The sequence below is a fragment of the Notechis scutatus genome, chromosome 4, assembly GCF_049901735.1.
Source record: "Notechis scutatus isolate UNSWTSFEM ecotype Mainland chromosome 4, rNotScu1.2, whole genome shotgun sequence".
NCBI classification, from domain to species: domain Eukaryota; kingdom Metazoa; phylum Chordata; class Lepidosauria; order Squamata; family Elapidae; genus Notechis; species Notechis scutatus.
The window spans coordinates 119,789,502-119,817,071 of NC_142012.1; the positions used below are offsets into that span (position 1 = coordinate 119,789,502).

Here is a 27,570-nt window from a genome sequence, read left to right on the forward strand (position 1 = left end):
TGAATGCATGAGAGAAAAATATTTTTTTACAATCAAGGATGAACATTGGTATTGTTGGGGGATGTCTTTGATATGGCCAAGTGCATGTGGGCAATGCCTATCGTCTTTCAGTTTAACCTGATGTGAGAATAAAAATAAGAGGTAACTCCATAACCTTCCTTGAGTATCTATGGAATTCTCAGTCATCCAGGTCAGGTGTCTTTCAAAAAGCAACTGAACTTTCTTGGGGATTTTTTTTTCCTTGAAAACATTTCATTTCTCATCCAGAAGCTTCTTCAGTTCTGAAGAGATCTATAATATAAAAATAAGAGCTGACCCCATTGCCTTCTAGCAGTGAAGATGTTACCTAATCTGGTAACAAAATGTCCACAAGCAATCTTAGAGAGCACCAACATCTTGAAGTTATTAAATGAAAATCAAACTACTGTATGAATGTAACAACAAGAACAACAAATCCAAATGGTAAAATGTCTTATTCACGAAGTATGGAATTTGCTCCCACAAAATTTACTAATGATAGCAATAGCACTTAGATTATATACCACTTCACACTGCTTTACAGGCCTCTCTAAGCAGTTTACAGAATCAGCACATTGCCGTTAAATAATCTGGGTCCTCATTTTTCCGACTTCAAAAGGATGGAAGACTAAGTCAATCTTGAGCCTGGTGAGATTCAAGCTGCCAAATTGCAGGCAGCCAACAGTCAGCAGAATATAGCCTGCAGTACTCCATTCTAACCACTTCGCACCACGGTTCTATCCACGATCCTGGATTATGGATAGTGGGATGGAATATGGGGAAGTTGTCAAATTGATATGACACATTCAGAGCAGAGTTTCTGAAAACCAGCTACATTAGGGTATTTGTTTCATGTCTATCTGCTTGATTTCCTTAAAGATACAAATGGTTGAGATAAGTGGGCTATTGAAAGCCTCTGGTTAAATCTTATAGGATTTTCTTGTGTTCTTTGTGCCACATGTGACTATTGGAATGCTGTTTCTAAATCAGTCCCACTTTTTCAACAATTTTTGCCTAGGAATTATCAAAGGAAATATAAGAATTTGTAATGTGATGGTGTGAATAAGATCTGAAAAAAATTAAAATATGAGACACCAGTTGATTGCTTGTAGATTCAGTATTTTCCAGATCTACCATGGAAACAGGAATGAAGCAAAAAAAGAATATATGATCTTCCTCAATAATTAGAGCTGGTAAGGGGTAAGAAAGTCAGAACTAGTAAAGAAATAGAATCTGAAAAGAAATTCTTAATATAGTATATGTTCATCAGAGTCAGAGCTGCCACTGGGGTAATGTCTGAAAAGAAATTTTTAGCAGGTTGGGGAGTTCCTCCTTGGTCAAAGTATGTGTGAAGTTAAACTTAATAAGTTTAGCATTATTTCTTAGGGAAATTCACTGATCTTTATCAATGTAATGTAACAGAACATTGGGATAAGAAATAGGGAGTGAAAAGAAAACCATGGCTTGAAAGAAAGCTTCGTTTCAGAAATGGATTGATTAAAAGATTTGAAAAGGCCTCAGAAATAGTACAAAAAGTCAAGAAAGCAGGGATGCATTTTAAATACTACAAGTAGTACAAAAAGTTGGGGGAATCTTTAAAAGCGTGACTGAAAAAAATAAAGAACTGAAAGGAAGGAGATAGAAGAAATATGGGAAAAGTCTAGAAAGAAAGGTAAAAGGAACAATGTAGAAGCCACAAAATGTCAGGTGCAAAGGATCAGGACCATATGTTAAGTTGCAGCAGAGAAGATTTATTCAGGCATATCAAGAAGAATCTAGTCAACTAAAGTTCGATATTATATTGGCGCCAGATAGGAGTCAATGGAATTCAAGAGGGACTGGACTTGAACCGTTTGTGGTGATATAACAATTCTAAACTGATGACACATTTAACTTCTTCGCCCAGCCATTTCTGATCTTCTCCTACAAAAAGAATGGTATTACTTAGGATTTTTGAGTAATAATTCTAGACTGATAATCTCATCCAGAATTCATATCTCTAGTGTCCTTCCCTTCCCTTTATGAGTGTTACATTTTCTCTTCATTGCAACAGTCATTCAGCCAGAGTTTGATAGCCACCGAGTTACACATGGGTTCTTTTCTCCTTTTAATGCCCAGAAGGGCCTTTTGGTTCCCACAAACTGTGGTTTCTTGGTCATGTTCATAGGTATTGGCATTTAACTTTTTCCTTTTTCTTGCCCAACTTCTCTTCCTTCTGAATTGTTATTTTCCTGCAAAACTGAAAAGCAAAGATAAATGTTTAAATATTGTCATAAATACTTAAATTATATAAATGTTTAAAAATTAACACCTTATTAATGAAAATTGTCATTACCTTTAGAATGTTTCTGGTAAAATTTTAATTGGGCTGAGAACAAAAATGCCAGCATCCAATTTAAAAAAAAACACTGTCTGCTTTCAAGCCACCAGTTCTTCATACACCATAAATATGTTTAAAATCCCCTTTTGATTCATAGGTTACACCCAGGTAACACTTTCTAACAGAAAAATGACAGCTGTTCTTTTAATTTTTTAACTAAACTTCAAGTTCACATTTTAATATGCTTGCACGTTATTCAGGGAGAAGCCTGTACAAATTTCATTACTCAAACAGCACTCATTCATGAAAAAATAATCATCTGCAATGTTTGGAGAGTCTTAATGGTATTGTAGATTTGAGATTATTTGCCGTACCATCTGCAAACTCATTACTAACTCTGAGCTTTAAAAAAGAATGTTATGATCCTTTTGCTTCTAACATTCACTTTTATCCAGACTCTTAAAAATTGTATGAATGAGCTTTAAAACGTTATTTCCTTATGAAGATTTCTATTATTGGTTTATTTTATTAAATATAATTAAGAAAAGAAATGGCAGATAATTTTTAAAAAGTGACAATAAGGACTATTCTTGCTAAAATAGTATTCATCTTTTCTGTTATTCTTCATTGATACATTTGATCTAAATCTGACCCCTGATTCAGAGTATTCTATTTGTCATTTTATGGTTACTTTAAAATGTTTAAAAGAGCCCTTCTGTATTTATCTCCTTAAATGCATTCTTTATCTGCTTGCTCTGCTCAAGTTCACCTGCTATCAAATCCTCTATTTATCGGACCTTTCCCTTTCATACTTGTTGATAGATATCTGTTTCTGTCCAGCATGCTATTTTATTTTCTATTTTTCTCTGTCTTGTGCAAATCCCCTGCTTTAAAATCTTTTTTTTTAAGGGAGGCAATGGGTTAGTTATTCAAAGTCCCATCCATAGGGTGCTTCCATATTTGTACTAGCCTCATCTCATGCTTACTTTATAAATGCTCAAGGTACATACGATAATTCTACACTTCCCTGCTGTTCTCAGCTACCAACCCCACAACAATGTTGTCTATTCCTGCACTGCAGTACTAAAATCCATCAGAATAACAACCCGTGCCACCAACCAGTTTTAATGACCACATAGTTTCTGTGTATTATGATGGATTTAGTTCATCAAACTAAACCGTTTCTAGCCCTCCTTTTATATTATTTTTGTTTCCTTTTATATTTTTGATTTTATACTTTTTAGCTTTTTATGTGTAATTTTTTATTTTGTTGCATCTTTGATGCTTTTTAACTTCATGTATTCAATTCCTCTAACAAGGGATTGATTTGACGTGCTTCCATGCTCGGATTGATTGGCTACTTCTGTTAAGTTATACTGAGACTGATTTCGGTATTTTGAATTTTCTTATAAATGGAACATGAAAGCAAAGCAACATTAAATAAAGTGATTAAATTTACATGCCATGCAGTGGGAAGAAATCATATAATGACTCTAAATCAAGTTCTCAGTGTCTAAAAGAGGTCCCAAAGTTGGTGGTAGTCATATATGATCCAGTTCCATAAATACTCAATAGCATAGAGTGGTTTATATTCTATTATCTTCTAGGACCTCAAGCCATGACTCAAGTGAGATTTCTTTTTATCTGTAACTGGGTTGAAAGATAATGAAAGGCAAAATTGACAGCTTAGATTAAAGAAAAAACTTTGCTCAATTTTATTTCTACTTGTAAGCCACTTCTGGGGTTTTTTCAAGAAACTGAGAGAAATGAAATTTAGATTTTTTTGATTGATGATTAGGATTATATGAAATTATAGAAATAATGTAGACTACTGTTATAATAATAATAGATTATTATAATAATACATTATTATTATATTATTATAATATAATGTATTATTATTGTTACAAGAATAATACATTATTGTTATTGTTCCCATTTATCTGTATTTACTTCCCTTGGTCTTGTTTATGTTCATACTTATACTTGTTATCTTGTACATGTTTGACAAACAAATAAAATAAAATGAAAATAAAATACTGTTAATTTTAGAGTTGGATATATTTTTTATCTATATCTGTACCAAATAAAGTCAGACGCCATTCTTTTTCTTTCTTTTCTTCTTCATACTTTATCTTGCTGTTATCCGATTATTTAGGTTTTTTTCCAAATCTTTTTTCTTGGTTGTTTACTTTATATTTAATGTTTTTGAAATTTAATAAAGTCTTTTTTTAAAAGGAGCTAATGAATTCTCCAAAGTGATTGATTACATTCCACAATGGAGTGATAAACTGGACCATACCATATACTTTAGAACGTTTTAGAGTTTCTTCTATTTTTTTTCTTTTTAAATGACTGCTTTCATGTTTTATAAAGTGCATAAGTTCTGGCACTCAGGTTTCACTCTAATTGTCAATTGGGGAGAGGAAAACCTCAGACCTCCTAGCCTATTAGAAGTCATTGGTAGGCCATAAAAAGAAAAAAATAACAATTTGTTTTCCATTTTTAAAATAAGAAAGTTGGCTTGTTTTTATTTCCCAATTTATTGCTTTTTTCCCCTTTTAAAAAAAAATCAAGCAAGTAAAACAAATACAGGGCTGCATTGAAGAGTGTATGATCTTCTGTATACAGAACTACACTGCAATTATGCAAGTTGGGAGTCAGCTTAAAGTATGCTGGTTTAACGAATTTCTGCTTACTCTTCCAACCCCTATTCTTGCCTCAGTATAGGGGCTCAGAGCAGAATAGAGGCTCTGACCTGACAAGAAGCAGTAAGTAGGAGATAAGGGGATCGGGAATCCCTCCAGGATGCCAATACTGGTGGCCGTTTTCATAATCCTGAATAATCACTCAGTGGAACCAGAGAATTAACACAAACGTACTATTCTTCTTTTCTCTCTTCCTTCCTCCTGCCATGCTTGGCAAGTTTCTCCAGATTATTTCTCTTCCCAACTAATGTCAACTACCAGTGTGTGTGTCTGGAGGGGAGTGGAATCAGTTATTTTCATTAAAGTTTGATAGGTGGACTTGTGCAAGTGTGCATGAGAACTTGAAGGTTAGTGGTCCCCACATCAAAATATGGGCTATTTTTCAGTGTAGATTTATAGTATTCTGAAAGTGGAAGTGATAGAAAAAACAGTAAGCCCATCTACCTGTCATCTATAAATAAAAATCGACAGGACAGTAGGTCAGAGGAAGGCTGAGAGGTAAAGCTTCCAGATTTGTTCCCATTCATTGACCTATCAGTTGAACTGTTTTGGAAAGAAGTTAATTTGGTGTAAAGCAGATTGGTACATAAGAGTATCATTCTTCCTATTGCTTGGATTAGAAGAAGCTCCCCATCTCCCAAGTATGCCAAAGGTAAGCATTTCTAGGAAATCTTGGCAGCACCGGCAGATATAATTGGCCACAAAGTAATTGGTAGCTTCAGCATAAGCAAAATATCACAGCCTCACTTTTGTGAATATTCCTTTGTGCATCATGTACAAAGAGAATCAGATTAAAGCAGCTACCATATTCAGTGGTTTACCAATTCCTCAGCTGCTATACTGGACTTCCACAATATTGTGTTTTATATATTAAAGTATATTAAGACTCTATGAGAAACTGAGATGTGCCTCACAAAGTGAAGTCAAGCTTTGATTAGGAAAGTTCCTTTCTTAAAGGAGTCTGGCATCTCAGCAACCCAAATTGAAATCCTCTGAAGGACAGCCATAATGGTGTGAATGGGATGGTCATGACTACAATAGCCAGTTAGAGGGGAGGTATTGCTTAAAATGAAATGAAACACAGCAGGCAGATTGCACAGCATTGTTGTGCCAGCAGAATTGGGACACTACAATATTGGACACAGAATGAGAAAAAATAATGGACAGGGCTTGCAATTATGGTGAGCTGGAGGTGGATGGGTTGAAGCCTATGTTATGCATTGGCATTCTGAATAAAATGGATGTTTTTATATCAGTTGAAAAATCATCATTCCTGTTTTTATTCTTTCAAATCCAGATTATCAGAAATTCATAGTTGGGTTTTGAGGTTCTCATGATGACTTTGTGATGATCTTATATTCAAAGTATTAATATTTCTTTCTACTAATGCATCCATAATTTCATGAAACAGCAAGAATTCTGAGTAATGAGATGCATAGGATTTTAATAAAGGTATTGAATGCTGTTAGAGTTATTATTATATATTTTCTGTAATTTAAGATGTATAAGCAATTCACCATGAATGATTGAACACAATTGTCATTAAAGACTGGGTCCCAAGACCACAAGACTATTAATTTATGAGCCTAAAATCACTGATGTGCATGGCATAATTAAAACTATGCCAAAATAAATAAGTTAACTACTTATGCTCAAATGCTCAAGGTTCCACTGGAAGATTGGTGAAGAGGAACTGTATATTGTGTTGTGAGCTTCTTTCCATTAGATGCATGGTACACAGAACTCCATATGATTTTATATTTTGATGTGTTGTAATGCAGAATTAAGCAAGCACTTATTTTAGTCACTAAAGGATCATACTTGGTTTATACTTTGTTATGGCTTTTCATCTTTAATTTAACTAAATTGAGAAAAAGATATACTTTATCTTTGAGTTAGTCTTACATAAATAAATAAAGACAGGGTCTTAGTCTTGATAGTTTCATTTTTGGCAACAGGCAAAAGATGCCAAGATCAGACAGATTTATCCTCCTTGTTCTTTGTAAAATCCAGTAAATTGAGATTACTAAAAGCAGGTGTGCTTAATTATGGTTCAGAGCCTGTGTAAGCTAGTCATAAACCCAGGGGTGGGATTCAAATTTTTTAACAACTGGTTCTGTGGGCGTGGCTTAGTTGGTGGGCATGGCTTGGTGGTCATATCATTGGCTGGGCATGGCCAACTCAATATCACTCACATCGAGGCATACATCTCCTCACCTGGCCTCTCATGACTGTGGGGATGCTGCAACAGTTGTAAGTGTGAAAAAAGGTCATTAGTCACTTTTTTTAATGCCATTGTAACTTTGAATGGTCACTCCACACAAGCAAAGCACCAGCATAGGACGGGGAAAAAAACTCCAGAGACGTTCCTGAGACAGGAAGTCTAGTCCCGCCAAGAATGTAATAAGGGTTTACGGAGAGGCAATTTCTGTAAGCAACACCAGAATGTTTCCTTGGTGCCTTCCTTACAGGATAGGCCAGTAATTTCTTCTAACAACTGGTTCTCCGAACTGCTTAGAATATTAACAACCGGTTCTAGCGAATAGGTTGGAATTAGTAGAACCCCACCCCTTAATGGAATCAACTCCCAGTGCAGACCTAATCAGGAGGGTGCTGCATGTTTGCTTGCTATCATGTCTTTATACTTCTGGAAGAAGACATCAACTCTTTATTTGCCTTATTTAATTCTCAAGTTTTTTTGACTATTCTTTGCTGTTTTATCTTATTGTAATATTTTATTTTACTGCCTTAGAATAAAGTGTTTAGCATTCATACTGTGTGGTCATTTTTTCCCAAGTTCAAAAGAACCGGGACCCAATCTTGCTGAGCAGGGGACAAAGCAATACAGGTGTTACCTTTCCAAGATTCCTTGATGCAAGTAAACAACAAACATCTCACACCAAGATTTTTTTTAAAAAAAGTTATGGCAGTACATGCCAAAAGCTAAAACTGGGCTGAATACTCTGTGTAGCTATAGCAACCAATAAATATGACTGTGTTGCCACAGGACAAAGCAGCTGTTAGTTAACATTGCCAAGGTTTTCCTCTTGATCACCATTTTTATATGAACAGACCTTTATTCCACAATGCATTTCATGGACTATAATAACAGCAAACTCTTTTTATTTTAAATCAAACAAATCCTTCTCTTTTTGCTTGGCTGACTTCAAGTGCCACCCTTCATCTGCATTTATAGGACTCTTTATTAGAAAGAATGCTAAAATTAATAATACAACATCAAACAAAATAACATTGTATTGCCTTGCTTATCGTGATAGTTCTCTCTGTTACTCTATTGTGGATAACTTTAGTGTTTTTAATTGTAGAATCTTTTTTAATTGTTACTTTTTAAATGTGTTTTATTATATACCACCCAGAGACATGTACTATGAAATTGGAAGCTATACAAATATGATAAATAAGTAAATGTTACTATAAACATACAGTAAGCTAAGGCTGACTTATTTTCAGATTTAGGTTGCTGAACATAGAATTGCTGTATAATGCCTTTCTTTAAAAGAATATATAACCTGTTGTCATTTATTTATTATTTAGTATCTATTTGCCTTCAAGCTAGGTTTTATACATATGAGATTATGCTGACTGAAATGATCATTGGTCTCCTTACATCTCAGTTAGTGTAATATGTTCTTCCAGAGTTGTTTTCATCAGTTACAGCTAATATAAAATACTCTGCTGATTTACTATCAGCCCAAGTTTAATGCTCGGGTAAACCTATTATGTGCAATTTTTAGCTTTACACTTTAGTGTCCATGTACTTGTCAAAAATATAAAACTGGTTGCCAGTTTGCTTCTGGGTTCAATTCAAGATTATGATTTTGGAGCTTCCGGTTTTGCCAGGCTTCGGTGGCGGCGGGGTTTCATGATCTCCGCGATCCCTGTTGCGCTAGCCATCTTGGTGCCTCCGATCCCGATGGGTCTGGAGGATAAGGCTGCCCCGTAGAGGCAGCCGAAGATAGGGGGACCCGGATAGGGGTTTGGGGTTTTCTCCCCACCCGGCATAACTCCCTTTTCTCAAGGCGGTGGAGCGGCGGTCAGTAATGGCTGCCACAAAGAAGCCGGCAGCTGGACAAGATTGTGCTGGAGGAAGAAGGAGAAAGTTTTGAAGCGAAAGTTTTTTGGCTGAACTGGGACTATAAGACACATTTAACATCCTGAAAACCTTGATTTTTTGAAAGATACTTTGTTTCCAGAAGAGATTTATAAGCGGCGAGTGAAAGTGCTGAAAGAGAAAGTTTACTCTCCTTCCATATGGAATTAACAAATGGACATTGAAAAGCCTGCTATTTTATAGAAGGTAAAAATTTAAAGCTTTTTGTTACAAGTGGGAAGGGAGAGGACAAAAGGAAAATTTATATTAAGATTTTGCTGGAGGAGATGCCTGGAAGATTTTAAGATTGGAAGTTAATTGCAATAAGACTTTAAAATACAGATTGGTTTTTTTTTCCCTTTCCAATTGATATTACCCCAAGAAGAAAAAGTGTGAAGGGGAGAACTTTGTGCTCTGTTTGGATTGTTTGATGACTTTGGGATTTTGGGGAACTGTTCTAAGCTTTGAATTATCTTGGTTGTTCTAAGAAGAAGAAGAAGAGAAAAAAAGAAGAAAAGGTTTATAATGGCTTTATCTGTTGATGAACTGAGAGAGGAATGTGGTAAAATAAAGAAAGAAGGCAAAGACGCTATGAGAGAAATTTTTCGCTTTTTAGAAATGGCGCTTGCTACTTATCAGCAAATACAACAATTGATGGAAGAAGAAGAAGAAGAAGAAGAAGAAGAAGAAGAAGAAGAAGAAGAAGAAGAAGAAGAAGAAGAAGAAGAAGAAGAAGAAGAAGAAGAAGAAGAAGAAGAAGCCATTTTTAATGAATCTACAAAGTTGATTAAGAAAGGAAGGAGAAAGAGAGGAAGGAAAAAGGACTTAAGACTTAAAAAAACATCCAAGAAAGAGAAAAATAAGATGCAAAATCAATACAATGTTAGAAAGCAAAAGAAAAGGGAAATACAACAGAGAGGGGAAGCTAAGAGGGGTAAAAAGACCAGATGGGATAAGATAGGAAGGAAGAAGGGGGGGAAAAGCCACAAAGGTATGAAACAAGATGTGAAAAAGAAATCTTTTTTTAGGGATAAAGGGTAATGTATAACTCTGTTTCAAAAGGATTCTGCAAGGTACATAAGATAGTATTGTAGTATTTGTATTAGAAATAGAAAATTAGAATTTTATAAGACTTAAATAAAGATTAAAACATTAAAGGTTTAATAATGATAGATTTTAAGATTTAATAAAATATTAAAAGGAATGTTTAAAATATTTAGTTTAAGTATAGAGTTTAATTGACCATTGTGTGGACGTTAGTATGAATTTATTATTGTAGTATTTGTTTTTGAATTAGATAATTGGAATGTTATGAGATTTAATGTTTAACTATATATTTAATTACTTTATGGATTTACTATTTTCTTTTTTTCTTAAAAATTTAGTAGGTAGAATGTACTAAGCAGAATCAGATAAGGAACTAGGTGTTACCTTAAATGTTAATTTAGGGAAGCGATGGAAAGGCATCATATTTCGATTAGTGATTTCAGGAGAAATCTTTTTTTTTTCTACTATAGGGAATGAGATAAATGGATAATTGGAAAAGAATGGACAAAAGATACAAGTATAATGATTTAAATTAAGATGAAATAAATAAAATAGAATTAAGAAGAGTGGAAAGTGGGGAGAAGTTATAATGAAGATATAGAATGGTAAATAAGATAGGTAATGGTATATATGATGAGCATAAATTTAATTGAAGTCCATACAAAGAGAGGTAATCCGGGGCCAAGCTACTTTTTTAAAAGAAGTTTTATGTTTTTGTGTTTTGTGTGTGTATGTCTGTTTGAGATTTAATAAAACCTTGGAGGAAAGCTAGAGGAGAATAATTGTAAACAAGACAGAGGGAAATATGGATATGATGATTATAAAATGGATAAATATAGAAAATGTAACTGAATAAGAGTCAAGAGAAATAATGAGAAATTTATTAAAAGATATCAGAACTATATTGTATAAAACAATGTCTTATCTGCCTTGTAAAAATTTATAATGGAAAGAGGTTTAATGTCTTTAATGTTTAATGATGTTTTGTTTGTCTTTAAAAATTAATAAAATTTGTGTTAAAAAAAAAAGATTATGATTTTGATCATTAAAGCCTTTCATGGCATGGGACTAGGGGACTACTATTTGGGGACTACCTCCACCTAATTACATCTGCCCATACTACCAGGGGAAAAAAAGACCATGGTTCTAATCCTGCCTGCTAAGGAGTTGCATTTTTTGGAACCAAGAAGATGGCTCTTTCTTCCATGGCATCTGTTCTGAAAAACATTAACCCTCCTCCAGCCCCTCCAACGTAAGATTGGCCACATCTTTGATACGAAAGGCCCTTGAAATATGTGCCAACAGTCTTGGGGATCTGAAGCTGATGGTGAATTATTGAGATAGCTTCATCATCCATAACTCATTGACAACCTCACTCTGTCAAATGTCAACCCTCATATCAAATTACCTAAGCACCAGAGCTTACTGCAACAACATTGCAAAAAAAGCTTTAAGAGTTGTAAATCTGATCTTATGAAGCTTCTCCTCTGGTAAAACTGATTTGCAAACTAGGACATACATAACCTTTGCTAGACCAATACTTGAATACAGCTCTGCTGTCTGGAATCCGCACTGTATATCAGACATTAATACAATTGAGCGAGTCCAGAAGTATTTTACAAGAAGAGTACTATACTCCTCTGTTCACAACAGAATACCCTACACCACCAGACTTGAGATTTTAGGCTTAGACAACCTTGAACTACGCCGGCTAAGATTGGACTTAAGAACAGTACATAAAAGCATATGTTACAATGTCTTACCAGTTAATGAATGTTTCAGCTTTAACCACAACAACAGAAGAGCACACAACAGATATAAACTAAATGTAAACCACTCCAAACTTGATTGCAGGAAGTACAATTTCAGCAACAGAGTGTTCAATGTCTGGAACTCACTACCTGATTCTGTTGTCACCTGCTCAAACCTTCACTCCTTTACCCTCAAACTAACCTCTATTGACCTCACCTCATTCCTAAGAGGTCTGTAAGGGACGTGCATAAGCGCACAATTGTGCCTACCATCCCTGTCCTATTGTCCCCAATTATTAGTTCCTATTTCATGTATTTAAACTTATGTTTATTCTTATTTCTATAATATTGTAAGAGTCTAACAAAATAAATAAACAAACAAACAAACAATAAGTCTCTCTGGTATTATATTATTAGTGATTTAAATGCTTATTTTTTAATTGTTAGCTTTTTATAATTGGTTTTTATTGCACACTATCCAGAGTCATGAATTGGTTCTATATAAATATGAGCTAAATAAATAGTTAGAGGCTAGAAATGGTAATTTTGGAGAATCTGCAAAATCTCCATGAAAATGCACACTTACTTGGAAAGGATTCACATTTAGGCACTCATGGCATGCAATAAGATATCAGACCTTATTATAAAATGTATTCTCCATTGATATATTTGTATAATATATACACACTAAAGAAGAAGAAATCCACATTATCACCTTCATTCCAGAAAAGGATGTGAAATGATAAATTAGACTGGTATGCATCCATAGACATTCTATTTACTTTGTCATCTATCTGTTTAGTATTTAACAGATTAGACCCCTTTGGCTATAAATCATGGAAAGAACAATGAGGAATAAAATCTAACATAGGCTATAATTTCTAAAAGCTATGAAAAAAACCCTCTTTCTTGAAAACAAGTTATCAAAACGTCTCTACATACTTTATTAGATATGTATCAATGACAAATGTGTATTGCTGATAGTTCTACAAATGAATCCAACCCAGTACTTCAGTCTTATCTCTATTGACATTAGCATATCTCATCAATAGCTATGTCTCTGTATATCTATGGGTTCATTAATAACTGTAAAGGAAGGATTGAATTAAGTTTCCTGTATTTATTTTTCCCCTCATAACAAGAAAATTTTTGTAACTCATTCATCCTGAGGATATTACCATGATACCTTCCCCCTCTTACATGAGTATTTTACTTATGTCTCTAGTTTAACTAGAAGAACAATGGAAAGATGCTTTTTCCAGAATGCATAGTCTTCTTGATCTATATTTTCAAGGACAAGTTCACACATGCATATGCATCATTTGATTCATACTCATTTTCTCATATATCATACTTCACTTGGATAGGTAATCTAAGAATGCTGAACAGACCTGTCATTATGTGTGTATTCCTTTTTTTATTTTAATCTCACATTCCTTGTCTCCCCCAACTGGTTTACATTATTTTGCTAAGGACCTTGGAGGAATATACATAGTATTCATGGTACTTTCATCTAAAAAAATTACTATGTGAAGCAGATTAGGCTGAAAGATAATGACTATCTTAAGATAATAGTGAGCTGAGTTTTATAGCATGGATCCAGATTACTCTGATTCAACCAACCCATTAATTACTATATCATATTAAATATGACAATTTACACTAGAATTATGATCAGTTTGTAGTGGAAGAATATGGGCAAATAATCTTTGGATGCTAAAATCAATATATATATTGATTTTATATATATTGTGCTCTGAGAAGCACAGAGCAGAAGACACAAGCCTGAAGATGATGAATGAGACTTCATCGAAATGTTGCCTAGATACTTCCAATCTTACGCGGGAGAAAACCTGAATAACCAAAGATCCACATACAAATACCTGCGAGAACCTCAGAAAACATATGTATGTATGTATGTATGTATGTATGTATGTATGTATGTATGTATGGTATTCAGCTTTGTTCGGGTATTTTCCCATGTCATTGTAGTTGTGCTTTTAAAGTTGTAGCAACGTTTCAGCAGAATCTCATCTGCCATCATCAGGCTTCTGTATTGTGTTCGTCTGATGATATATATAAAATGAAATAATATGAGATTACAGACCAATGACTAATTTCAGAAAGATAAAATTAAAGCTTGAAATCAAATGATAAAATGGTCAGGAAATGGTTCTTTATTTTGAATTAGTTTAAATGTCTATAGTGAGATGAGCTGCATTGTAGATCCTAAAGGAATAAGCTGATGTTCTGCCTTTAGCTTGTGAAATTGCTGGAGAAATGATTATATTCCGGATGAGTGCAAGAGAATAACTACTGTCATCTTCAAAAAGTCACATGAACATCAATACCTAGGAAGGTATTACAGATAATTACAAACAGAACAGTATGTTAACTTACAGAAAGTTATGAAGACCAATTATTTATTACATGGATGGTGGCCTCTTCTTTAGTTGAAAGAATAGCCATCTGTTCAGGATGATATAATGATTTGCATACCTATAATGAGTAAGGGTTTTTACTAAATGGGGCTGAATGATCTCTTCCAACTTGATCACTACATACAACATATACAGGGGCATCAAAATGAGAAAGCTGATGGCGAAACAATAAGATATGAGAATCTTAAAAATACAAATTTAAAGTTCAGAAGTGATTAATTTCAATTCTTCATGTTGTAAAAATAACCATATGGTAAAATACTGTATCTGAGAAAATTGTATCATTATAAAATATGCCATACACAGATTGCAAAAGTACAGTATTATTTTCTTCTCACTCAATACACTGAAATTCTGTCTACGTGTTCCTAAGCTGTGTTCATGCATGTGTGCCTATGTGTGTATCTGTGAGTGTCTGTGGGTGTGGGTCCATATCAAATGTCTAACATTTTCTTTCTAGTACTACAAATTATTCATTCTATCTCATTTTCTGCATTCAATATTCAACTTTTTAAAGTTTTATTCTGTTTCAATTGTAGATCTCCTCAAGATCTCATTGAGGGTGGGGAGGGGACAGAATTCACGCATGAAAATAAATAGGTAATTCAGTGGAATTTCTATTATATTTGCTGATATTTCTTTTTGTCTGGAAGACATGATAGATGTTCTTTAAGAGAATAGAAAGGCCACTGCATTCCTGTTTTCATTTTTTTAATTGGACCACACTTCTGACTGAAAGCAAAACATTTATTCATTAATTTATTTCAATTTATATGACTGCATATCTGGGCAGTTAAAAAAGGCAAAATAGAGCCACATAGTCAGATCTATTAATAGAGCAATTTCATAAATATTCAGTTTCCAGGCCATGCAAAGATTCATGCTGGACAAGAAATGTGAAAATGTCATTCAGTTAAATTAGGTAGAGACTTCAGTCATACGATAATCATCTGTGTTCAATCTTAAAAATGATAATATTAGTTGTTCAAAATGTTCAAAATTCAAAAGATTTAGATAACCAAGAGAATGTTCCCCAAAGTGCCATTCCATTTACAGGAAGAATAAAAAATCCACTAACTTACATCTGTTTGTACTTAACTCCCCAACTCATTTATCCATAATACAATCAAAATCTATATTCCTTATCTCATTAGGTTTTCTGTCATCTTTCCTAACACTATCTGCTCTTCTTCAGCTGGTCCATTTAGGCAGAATGATCAGATAAGCTATTTAGAATTCCATAAGTAAAAATGAGTTTTAAATGAGAATATGCTGTAAAATTGGCCTTTGGCAGAAAGCTGACAAGACCACTTAGCCAATTTTCTAAGGCTTTTTCTGCTTCAAGCACCTGCAACAGGTAATTAATTCCACAACCTGAAATATTGTGGGTCTCAACTGCCCAGAAAATGAGGTAAATAGCAGAACAATGGTATAACAGAAACCAAAAGGGCATTTGAAAGTGCAACTCTAAACATAGTTTGTGGTTGCGAAGCGGACAAAGTACAGTTGAAACAAAGAATAGTCAAATAACCACAAGTAACAAAAAAAGATAACTACATAATGAATTTATGTCTTCATATTCTATCATTAGATTAGTGTTAATCCCAAACTGCTTTATTCATTTTAAAAAATTGACCATTATGTGAGTATGCAGAAATTCTTCAAAACTTTTTATTCAGATTTGTTAAAAAACACAGGCAGTTTCCCTAGATAAGATTGATGAATATTTAAGAAACAGAATTTACTTCCCATTTGCAGAAACAAATTATAAATAGCCCTACAATAATTTTTAAGAAACAGAATTTACTTCCCATTTGCAGAAACAAATTATAAATAGCCCTACAATAATTTTTAAAAATCAGAAGCCATAAAAAGATCAAAAAGTGAAATCAGCAGTCTGATGAACTACCATATTCATACTATAACTATTTTGAATACCAACTTTTGCAACCACTTAAAAGGGTGATGAATTTTATTTTTCCTGGTTCTGCTATGCCACAATTTTGGAAAAGGGCTAGTATTGGTTTTTTTATTTATTTATTATTTATTTTTTGTTTATTTATTTATTTTGTCAAGCATGTAATAGGTAACATGTATAAGTATAAACATGATTATGAATACATGAAATGGATATGAATAAAAAGGAACATTAGGACAGGGACGGTAAGCACATTGGTGTGCTTATGCACACCCCTTAGGAATGGGGTGAGGTCAACAGTAGACAGTCTAAGGTTAAAATTTTGGGGGTTTGGGGAAGAAACCAAAGAGTCAGGTAGTGTATTCCAGACATTGACCACTCTGTTGCCGAAGTCGTATTTTCTGCAATCAAGTTTGGTGTGGTTTACCTTGAGTTTGTATCCATTGTGTGCTCTTATATTGTTGTGGTTGAAGCTGAAGTAGTCATTGATGGGTAGGACATTACAATTGATAATTTTATGTACTATGATTAGGTAGGACCAGAGGTGATGTAATTCTAGGCTGTATAAGCCTAAAATTTCAAGTCTGGTGGCATAAGGTATTGTGTTGTGGGAAGAGGAGTGGAGGACTCTTCTCATGAAATATCTCTGGACTTTCTCAATGGTATTAATATCCGATAAGCAATGTGGGTTCCAGACAGATAAGCTATATTCAAGAATTGGTCTAGCAAATGTTTTGTATGCTCTAGTGAGTAGTACAATATTACTGGAAAAAAAGCTATGCAGGATTAGATTAACAACTCTTAATGCCTCTTTGGCTATGTAGTTGCAATGGGCTCTAGCACTTAGATCAGGGATAGCCAACCTTTTGGACCTCAGGGACCACCAAACTCATAATTTTAAATCCCAGGGACCACTAATCAGTGATGTGGGCATGGACTAATTTGTGGGTGTGGCTTGGTGGTCATGTGACTGGCTGGGCATGGCTTGTATGTAAATATTATAAATATTTATATAAATACTGATTTTTTTATTAAAAAAGAGCAATTTTTACCCAAAGCAGGCAGGCAGATTGAGTTGCTCACAGAATCACAGATTCATTCAGAGATCTATCTATCTGCCATTTGCTAGCTCAGTCTGTCACATAACATTTGCTTGCAAGCAAACTTACAACATTAACTCACAACACACCATGTATGTAAATATTGATTTTTTTTTTATTAAAAAAAGAGCCCACTGCTGGGGGGTGCTGTGAGGGTGAGATGTTTCTGTGGTCCACCAAAATTTTATCATGGCTCACCAGTTGGTGACCACTGACTTAAAAATGTGTACTCCAAGGTCCTTTACATAGTGGGGGTCATCTACAAGGTCGTGACCATTCAGCTTGCATTTTATTTTCTGGTGTTTTTTTTTTTGACAATATGTAAGTCATTTGTTTGTTGAGACTTGAAGTTGCCACTTGTTTGACCATTCTGACACATTGTTGAGATCTTTTCGAAGGGTAGCAGTATTGTCAGTGGTGTTGAATAGTTTATTATCAAAGGACAAGATTTAACTTCATCTGAGAATTATAGATTTCATTACTGAAAAATAATGATAAAATATTTACATCAATATTGGCTGGTAGATTATAGAAGATTTTACAAAACTTTATTCATGATGATAATTTTTTTAACCAAAATACAAATAAGAGATAATGTGAGAATTGTATTGGCTATAAAAGAGTACTTACTATAAGTAAGCAAAGCACACTGATTTTTTAAATTAATGGTGATTTAACTAAACCATGTGAAATAACAAAAGGGAAAATGAGAAGGATATTCTTTTTTTCATTTTTGCTTCTTATTTTAGTTTTAGAAGTGTTGAACAGAGATATTAGACAAGAAGCTGAGGGTACAAAACAATGGTGGAATTCTACCAGTTCGCACCTATTTGCTAGAACCAATTGTTAACATTCTAAGCAGTTCGGAGAACTGGTTGTTAGAAGAAATTACTGGCCTAATCCTATAAGGAAAGCAGGAAGGAAACATTCTGGTGTTGCTTACAGAAACTGCCTCTCCGTTAACCCTTATTACATTCTTGGCAGGACTAGACTTCCTGTCTCAGGAACATCTCTGGATTTTTTCCACCTCCTTTGCTGTTACTTTGCTTGTGTGGAGTGACCATTCAAAATTACAATGGCACTGAAAAAGTGACTTATGACTTATGAAAAAGAGACTTTTCACTCTTACGCAGCATCCCCACAGTCATGAGAGGCCAGGCGAGGAGATGCGTGCCTTGATGTGAGTGATATTGAGTTGGCCACATCCAGCCAATAACATGACTGCCAAGCCACGTCCACCCAGTCACATGACCACCAAGCCATGCCCATCATCTAAGCCATGCCCACAGAACCGGTTGTTGAAAAAATTGAATCCCACCCCTGGGACAAAACAATAGTTATTTATGATAAAGACTGGTTTTGACTAGCATGAATTTTATGTTATTTCATAACAATTGTGTTGAGGTATGGAATTATATTAAAAAGATTTATTGACAAGGGACAAATTACAATTGTCTTTGTTGGGTATAATTTTAATAATGAAGATGAATGTTTTATCTAATATGTTATTTCTATTTCAGAAATACAAATATTGACAACTGATAAATCTTGATCCAACAATAAAAAAATATTTCTAAGTTTGTATGGCAAGATAAAAACCAAGAATTAAATGTAAATTTTTGCAAGACAATAAAGAAAAAGGTGGTCTAGTATTACCTGACATAAAATTGTATTTTGCTGCTTGTTGCCCGGTATGGTTGACAGACCAGGTGACTTTGATAAAGAGTTTATCGGATTGGAAAGAAAGAAGATTATATTTCATAACATGGCTACTTGCAGAATGACAAAGTCAAGTTAATATGGATTTTTAAAATCATTATTAGGTATGCCATATTGAAGAAAGAGGTATAAAGCAAGAAAATTTGAAGTTATTCTTTTTGTGTTTTTTTATTTCCTTTGTTTCATTAATTTTTTTCTTCTGTTGATCTTTTCTTTTTCTAATCCTCTTCTTTCTGTTTTGTTATATTTTATCTTTTGTTGAAACTAAAGAAAGTTTTATTAAGGAAAAGGAAAACTGAGCACTGTTTTAATTAGACTCTACAGGTCATATATGAATGTGACTTGCTTATCATAAGATAGTGATGAGTTTTATATAATAACTTCTAATTTCTGCAACCATTGTTTACTAAACAATCCACAATCTGATGAGTTCATCCAACAAGCTAAAGTATTCCCTGTTATTTACAAACCATATGCCTATGATTATCCAACATACTAAGCTGAAACCCAAACCCCATGATTCAATATGATATGCAAAAACAGTGGTTATTTTGCTTCTTTGTCAGATTCCACCTCTATATAAAGGGTGTCAAATTCAACCTAGGGGGTGGATCGGATCCATGGGGTGCTTAGATCTGGCCACCTTGAGCAAGGGAGCAGCTCTCCCGAGTTCTGTTTTCACTAGCAGAGGGTTGCAGGAGGCCGTTGCAGTGGAAAATGGAGCTCAGCAGCCTGTTTTCACTGGCAGAGTGCTCAGGCACTACAGACACCCCTGACATGAGTGATGTCAAGCTGGTCATGCCCACCTAGCACACCCACCCCAGACCCCTGAGATCAAACACAACCCTGATGTGGCCTACAATGAAATCAAGTTTGACACCTCTGCTCTATATTATTGTCAACATTTTAAAATTATTTTCAAAAGAAGACCACAAGTTTCTCTTTATCAGTAGAAAATATACCATATTAATGAGTTTTCTTAGAATTTACCTGGGGAAAAGAGCTGGAATATCACAGGTGAGAAATATAAATACCAATGACCTTGTAGGAATGAAAATTGTTTCATTTTGAAGTAGTGACCATTCTTTTTTTTCATAGGAAAAGAATTCAAACTCAGATTCCTTCCCTTTCCAGCTTTCCTTGACAAACTAGTAACATTTCAGAATGTTACCAATAATATAAATGTCATACCTTATTTTTAAAGTGCCATCCACTATTCTAATTACTTTTGCAGTCATGAAATTATTTAGTAATGTTAGATATATTTTTCCCAAGTGCATCCAAAGGTCATTAATTTTTATCTTGTCTTGCTGACTGAAAATGATAAGTAGTCCCTTTCCTCTTTATAATTTTCATTTATGTACCTTTGGACAGGTATAGTTGCTCTTTCTAAAATTCAGTATGCCTACTCATCTTTATCTTTTTTTGCAGACTCCTTTTCCCAAAGTCTCTATCATTTTTTGCTGCTCTCCTATCCATTTAATCCAATTTATCTTGTTCATTTTTTTAATGTCTTCCCTATCCAATATGCTACATTTTTACAAGAGTATAATAAGAAGCCTGATCTGAAAGTATACCTAAACTATTTACAAACATAAAAATGAAGTTGAACTTGCCTTGATCATTCAAAGCTAAAACTGACTAGTGTCTCCTTTTAATATTACCTTCAAAAGATGGTTATTAGATCCCATCTGTTACTTGATGCTGCACTGAATCAGTATCCTGAATGCCCTCACATCATTGCCATAATAACTGCATTGATTTTGTTAACTAGTTCACATCATGATCCCATGATGACAACTAGATAAGAACGCCTCACATATAAAAAAGGTAAGCCTTTCAAGAATCTATCAGTGAGCCTGATAGATTTTTTTTTTTTTTTTGGAACAAATTTTATTAATTTTAAAGACAAACAAACCATCATTAACCATTGAATACATAAAACCTCTTTCCATTATTAATTTTACAAATCAAGTAAAATATTATTTTATACAACATAATTCTGTTTTACACCATTTCCATATGGACATATAAATATCTCTTAGCAAATTTCTCATTATTTCTCTTTTCGTATTCAATTTCATTATTATTATTGTTATTTTCTATATTTATCCAATTTATAATCATCATCTACATTTCTCTCTGACTTGATTACCATTATTCTCATCGAACATTTCTCCGAGGTTTTATTAATTCTCAAACAAACATGAACACACAAAACACAAAAATATAAAACTTCTTTTAAGAAAGTAGTTTGGCCCCAGATTACCTCTCTTTGTATGGACTCAATTAAATTCGTGCTCATCTTATATACCATTACCTATCTTATTTACCATTCTATATCTTCTATATAACTTCTCCCCGCTTTTCATTCTTCTTAATTCTATTTTATTTAATTCATTTTAATTTAAATCATTGTATTTGTATTTTTTGTCCATTCTTTTCAAATTATCCATTTATCTCATTCCCTACAATAAAAAAAAAAGGATTTCTCCTGAAATCACTGATCAGAGTATGATGCCTTTCTATCCTCCCCCTAAATTAATATTTAAAATAACGCCTAGTACCCAATCTGATTCTGCTTAGTATATTCTACCTGCTAACTTTTAAAAAGAGAAAAAATAATAAGTCCAAAATAATTAATATAATTAGATAATAAATCTAAATGTTAAATCTTATAACATTCCAATTATCTATTTCAAAAAACAAATGCTAGAATAATAAGTTTATAATAGAATCAACACTAGTCAATTAAACTCTTTAATTAAACTTAATATTTTAAACATTCCTTTTAATATTTTGTTAAATTTTAAAGTCTATCATTACTAAACATTTCAATATTTTAATCTTTTATTAATTCTTATAACATTCTAATTTTCTATTTCTAATACAAATACTACAATACCATCTTATGTACCTTGCAGAATCTTCTTTTTAAAGAAATTATACATCACCCTTTATCCCTTAAAAAATTCCTTTTTCCCATCTTGTTTCATACCTTTGTGGCTTTCCCCCCTTTTCCCTTCCTTTCTTATCCCACCTGGCCTTTTACCTCCCCTTTAATAACCTCCGCCTTTTTAGCTTCCCCTCTCTGTTGTATTCCTTTTTTCTTTTGCTTAGTAACATTGTGTTGATTTTGCATCTTATTTTTCTCTTTCTTGAGTGTTTTTTAAGTCTTAAGTCCTTCATTTTCCTTCCTCTCTTTCTCCTTTCTCTCTTAATTAAATTTTTAGATTCATTGAAGATGGCATCTTCTTCTTGTTGTTGCTCTTCTTCTTCTTCTATTTCCTCCATCTGTTGTTGTGTTTGCTGATAAATAGCAAGCACCATTTCTAAAAAAAGAAAGGCTTCCTTCACAGCGTCCTTGCTTTCTTTCTTTATTTTTCCATATTCCTTAAGTTCATCAACAGGTAAAGCCATTGTAAATCTTTTCTTTGTTCTTTTTCTTAAAGCAACCAAAATGTTTCAAAAGTTAGAACAATTACCCAAAGTCCCAGAGACATCAGTCCAAACAAAGCACAAAGTTCTCACTTTCTCTTCCTGGGGTGGTATCAATAAAAAGGAAAAGAAAAAAAGCCCAATCTGTATTTTAGAGCCTTGTTGCAATTAATTTCCAGTCTCAAAATCTTCAAGGCATCTCCTCCAGCAAGATCTTAATTTTTTTTGTCCTCTCCCTTCCCACTTATAACAAGAAGCCAAGTTTTTACCTTTTATAAAAAAAGACAGGTTTCTCAATGGCCATTTGTTAATTCCCTAGGGAAGGAGAGTAAACTTTCCCTTTCAGCACCTCAGTTTTGCCGCTTGAAATTCTCCTCTGGAAACAAAGTATCATTCAAGAAGTCATAGTTTTCAGGATTAGGCGTCTCTTAAAGTCCTGGGTCAGCCAAAAAACTTTCTCTTAGAAACTTTCTCCCCTCTTCCTCCTGCTCAGTCTTACCCAGCTGCCGGCTTCTTTGTGGCGGCCATTACAGACTGCCGCTCGACCGCCTTGAGAAAAGGGGTTTAGCTGGCTGGGGAGGGGTCTGCAACACCCCCAAACCCCTCTTCGGATCCGCCCTATCTTTGGCTGCCTCTGCGGGGCAGCCTTAGCCTCCAGATCCATCAGGATCGGAGGCACCAAGACGGCTAGCGCCACAGGGATCATGCAGGGTCGCGAATCCCTGCCGCTGGCGAAGCCGACCCAGCCTGATAGATTCTTGAGTTATAATTCCTTGATTTGAGATCTTCAGAAAGAGTACACTTGAGACAGATTACATCCTGCTTCTCTGTTCCCTAGCATAGAATAACGTTGAAGATATAATTGCAAGGAGATGATGAATCATTGTCATAAAAATTTCTATATTTACATATTTGGAGAAATATATGGAATGTAGGAAATGTAAATTGATTCAAGAATAATACAAAGCTTCAATTCAGCTTGGCTAGAAGTTCAAGGAAAAGCAAGGAATCTGTCTCCCTTCCAATAATGTTGAACTGAAATATTGTGTGCTCTTTACCATTGATTATACTTGTTGAAACTACTGGGAGTTATAACTAAATAGCCTCCTGAGGTAAATAGTTATCTCCTCCCTATCTTAGAATTATTTAAGTTCATTCATAACCTGCCTGAGTGCTTAATATCTTCAAGCATCTGTTTTAACTATGAAGTCCAACAGTCTGTACAATGTTATTCAAGTCAGTTCAACATTATTAATATCCGTTCTGCTAAGGTCAGTACAACATTATTAATATCTATCCTGCTGTCTTGCTTTATCTTATATTTCATATTGAAGTTGCACTTTCATATTTTATACATCACTTAACTTCATGATAGATGTGAGGAAGAATTCACACTCTCCCCCTCGAAAGAAAAAATGAAATCAATTACAGAATCTCATTGCATGGGACAGCTTCTCAATTCTACTGTGTTCCAACCAACTAGAGTTACACATTATAAAATGGGGTGTTAGCTTTTTACCAAGGAGGCACCTGTATCAGATGTAAATATTATATAATTCTGTAATGACATACATTTTTCTATTCCTGAACAGAAGGTCTGTTCAGGACCTATGCTGTACATATATATTCAGCTGTACATATAGTATATATATAGTACAATGTATAAATAGAAACTTCATCATATATAGTTATTCATAATTATAGCATATTGGTCCCTGAAATTCACTCAGCTGTAAATAGAGGAAAACTTTTCTTCATGTAAAATATTTTTTATTATTGTTAATATCATGACTGAAAACTTTTAATAAGTAACAGATATGCCTACTGTGATCCCTCAAATTCTCTACTAGATATGAATAGTGCTATAAATTTATATTCTTTGGTAATATCACTCTACTAACTACAGCATATAAAACATTAGTAGACCAATACTTGAATACAGCCAGGGGTGGGATTCAAAATTCTTAACAACCAGTTCTGTGGGCGTGGCTTAGTTGGTGGGCGTGGCTTGGTGGTCATGTGACTGGGTGGACATGGCTTGGTGGTCATGTTATTGGCTGGGCATGGCCAACTCAATATCACTCACATCGAGGCACGCATCCCCTCGCCTGGCCTCTCATGACTGTGGGGATGCTGCAACAGTTGTAAGTGTGAAAAATGGACATAAGTCACTTTTTTCAGTGCCATTGGAACTTTGAATAGTCACTCCACACAAGCAAAGTAACAGGAAAGGGGGGGGGACTCCAGAGAAGTTCCAGAAACAGGAAGTCTAGTCCTGCCAAGAATGTAATAAGGGTTAATGGAGAGGCAGTTTCTGTAAACAACACCAGAATGTTTCCTTCCCGCCTTCCTTACAGGATTAGGCCAGTAATTTTTTCTAACAACCAGTTCTCTGAACTGCTTAGAATGTTAACAACCAGTTCTACCAAAGAGGTGAGAACTGGTAGAATCCCACTTCTGAATATAGCCCATTAATCTGGAACCTGCATTATATATCTGATATTAGCACAGTTGAGAAGGTCCAGAAATATTTTATGAGAAGAGTCCTCCACTGCTCTACTCGTAGCAGAATACCTTATGCCACCAGACTTGAAATTTTAGACCTAGACAACCTAGAATTACACCACCTTCAATTTGATCTAAGTACAGTATATAATCATACATTGCAATGTCCTACCTGTCAATGAATACTTCAGCTTCAACCAAAACAATACAAGAGCACACAATAGATACAAACTCAAAGTAAACCACACGAAACCTGATTTCAGGAAATACGACTTCAGCAACAGAGTAGTCAATGTCTGGAATACTCTACCTGACTCTGTGGTTTCTTCCCCAAACCCCAAAAACTTTAACCTTAGACTGTCTACTATTGACCTCACCCCTTTCCTAAGAGATCTGTAGGGGGCGTGCATAAGCGCACCAATGTGCCTACCGTCCCTGTCCTATTGTTTCTTTTTTTTCTTATTCGTATTTATAACCATGTTTATACTTATACCTGTTATCTAATAATTGCTTGCCAAAATAAATAAATAAATAAAATAAATAAATTTTTCCTCTTTAGTTTTCATGTTGGTACAGCTATTGTACAAAACATTGTTGACTTTCATGATTCATTTAAGAAGTTACAGCAAGTTTTATTTGCAACATTAAAATATATAAAAGAAATTGAAGGAGAGAAGAAGAAAGGAGAAGACTGACTATAGGTGGGGAAGAAAAGCATAAGCATGATCGATAATCATGATCGGACAATCAATAGTCATGTGAAATTGAAATTTTGAATTGCATTAAAATGCAGAGAGACAGAGTCACAAACCAAAGCTGAAATGTAGTGAGAATCTCCAAGAAAGATGAGAACTGTGTGAAATTACTGTTTAGATATTTACCCACTATTATTTCACAAAACAAGTATTTAATTTTTACATATGACCATAAATAAATTTTAATTAATACACAATTCCTGCTGAAATGGAAATTCTGATGTTGAAAATTAACCTTTTGTAAGCTGGTTTCTGCATCCACCACTGCCCTCCCTCACCCTTGTAGCCACTTATAAGCTTACTATAGAGTTATTGGAGAATTCTTTGAAATCATATTTTAAGAAGTAAAATATAAATGTTCTGACCCAAATCTGGTTCCAAGGAAGCAAACGTAAAAAGGTAACAGCACAACCTTTTAATGTTTTTTTTTCAAATCCCATTCCTTCACGGGTAAAAGGCTGCTTCAAACCAATTAGCTCCGATAAAAAAGAACCTTGCCAAGGTTTTGCAAGGGTGCCAAGAACAACAGATAAAGTTACTAAGCAATAATTCTGACACAAAGAGTCTCCAAACACCAACTCAGATATTCCTAACATCCACCAAGCTTGAGTGTAAAACTTATTTTCCTTCTGCAAAGAACTGTAGTTTCTCATCTGGCTTTTATCTCCTCAGGGAGGGGCTATTACCTTGCAGCCTTACTCTTGAGTCGCCCGAGCTGCTGCAGCTGCTCTTTCCTTCGAGCAGCCCTGCATGCATGCGTGCTGGGCACGGGCTTCTCAGGGACCTCTTCATCGCTGCTGCCAGCGTGCACAATCTCCAAAGGCAGCATTCCACTCCCTGATGGCTTGGCCCCATCCCTGCATTACACGCAGGCCCCTCATCTGAGTCTTCACTCTCCAAGCCCTCAGCCATCCACCCCTGCTGTGGCAAACCACAACAATAAATCTAGCTTAACTTAAAGCATATATCTGTCTCAACTATAACATTCTATATGTTAAAACATTTGCATCCTAGAATTAAGGCTTTCTCTCCTGATTTCTTAAGGCTTTTAAAAACATGATTAATACTTATCTTTCTGTTGTGAAGAAAAAGCCCTAATCACCATTTCCATGTTCAGCTACCAAGATTATAGCTACTGTACTTCATAAACATAAGACTAATGTAAAGGGAAGGGAGGTTGAAGCATATAAGATAAATAACCTTGCCAAGACACAAAGATTACCAATCCCCTTTGGATGGCAAATTCAGCAATCACATACAGAATGGTCTGCAAAGCTATAAATCAACACAAGTAACATTTCACTAAGGGAAGTAAGAGTTTTCCCTTCCAGCCAAAAGAAAATAATGGAACCTGTCTGTTCAGTTTGCTCTTTGGTTTATAAACTATCTTGAGGGTTTTAATAATAGATTAATGGCATTATAAGTTTCAACAACAGCAATTATAAAAGTTGCAACTATGGGCAGTCGCTAGGAAGTCAGTTAAAAGTTGCTTATTATGAAATAAAAAATGGGCAAGCCCAGAAATATTAAGAAGTATACAACATGAATCAGTTTTGACTGGAGAGGTTTGCTTATGTGTTTATCCCAGAACTATTAATGACATGTGGCACTTGTTTCATAGGGTGGCAATGTTGTATCATGGACAACACATCAATTAGAGTAAGACTTTTAAAGGAAGTTTAAGTCACATTTAAGTAATTTCTGAGATATGTTTTTATATATTTATATAGGCTGATTCT

General features: G+C 34.4%; 1 long non-coding RNA gene across 2 annotated transcripts; it reads right to left on the reverse strand.

The window, feature by feature from the left end:
- Positions 1-1,748: 1,748 nt before the first annotated feature.
- LOC148130886 (uncharacterized) lies at positions 1,749-26,949 on the reverse strand. Of its 2 annotated transcripts, XR_015749415.1 has the most exons (3): positions 26,518-26,949; positions 3,802-3,988; positions 1,749-2,257 (listed from the first exon to the last, which is right to left on the reverse strand). It is a non-coding gene; the product is annotated as an uncharacterized LOC148130886 (long non-coding RNA). The 2 variants fall into 2 exon arrangements; XR_015749414.1 differs by lacking the exon at positions 26,518-26,949 and having other exon boundaries at positions 3,802-4,207.
- Positions 26,950-27,570: the final 621 nt, after the last annotated feature.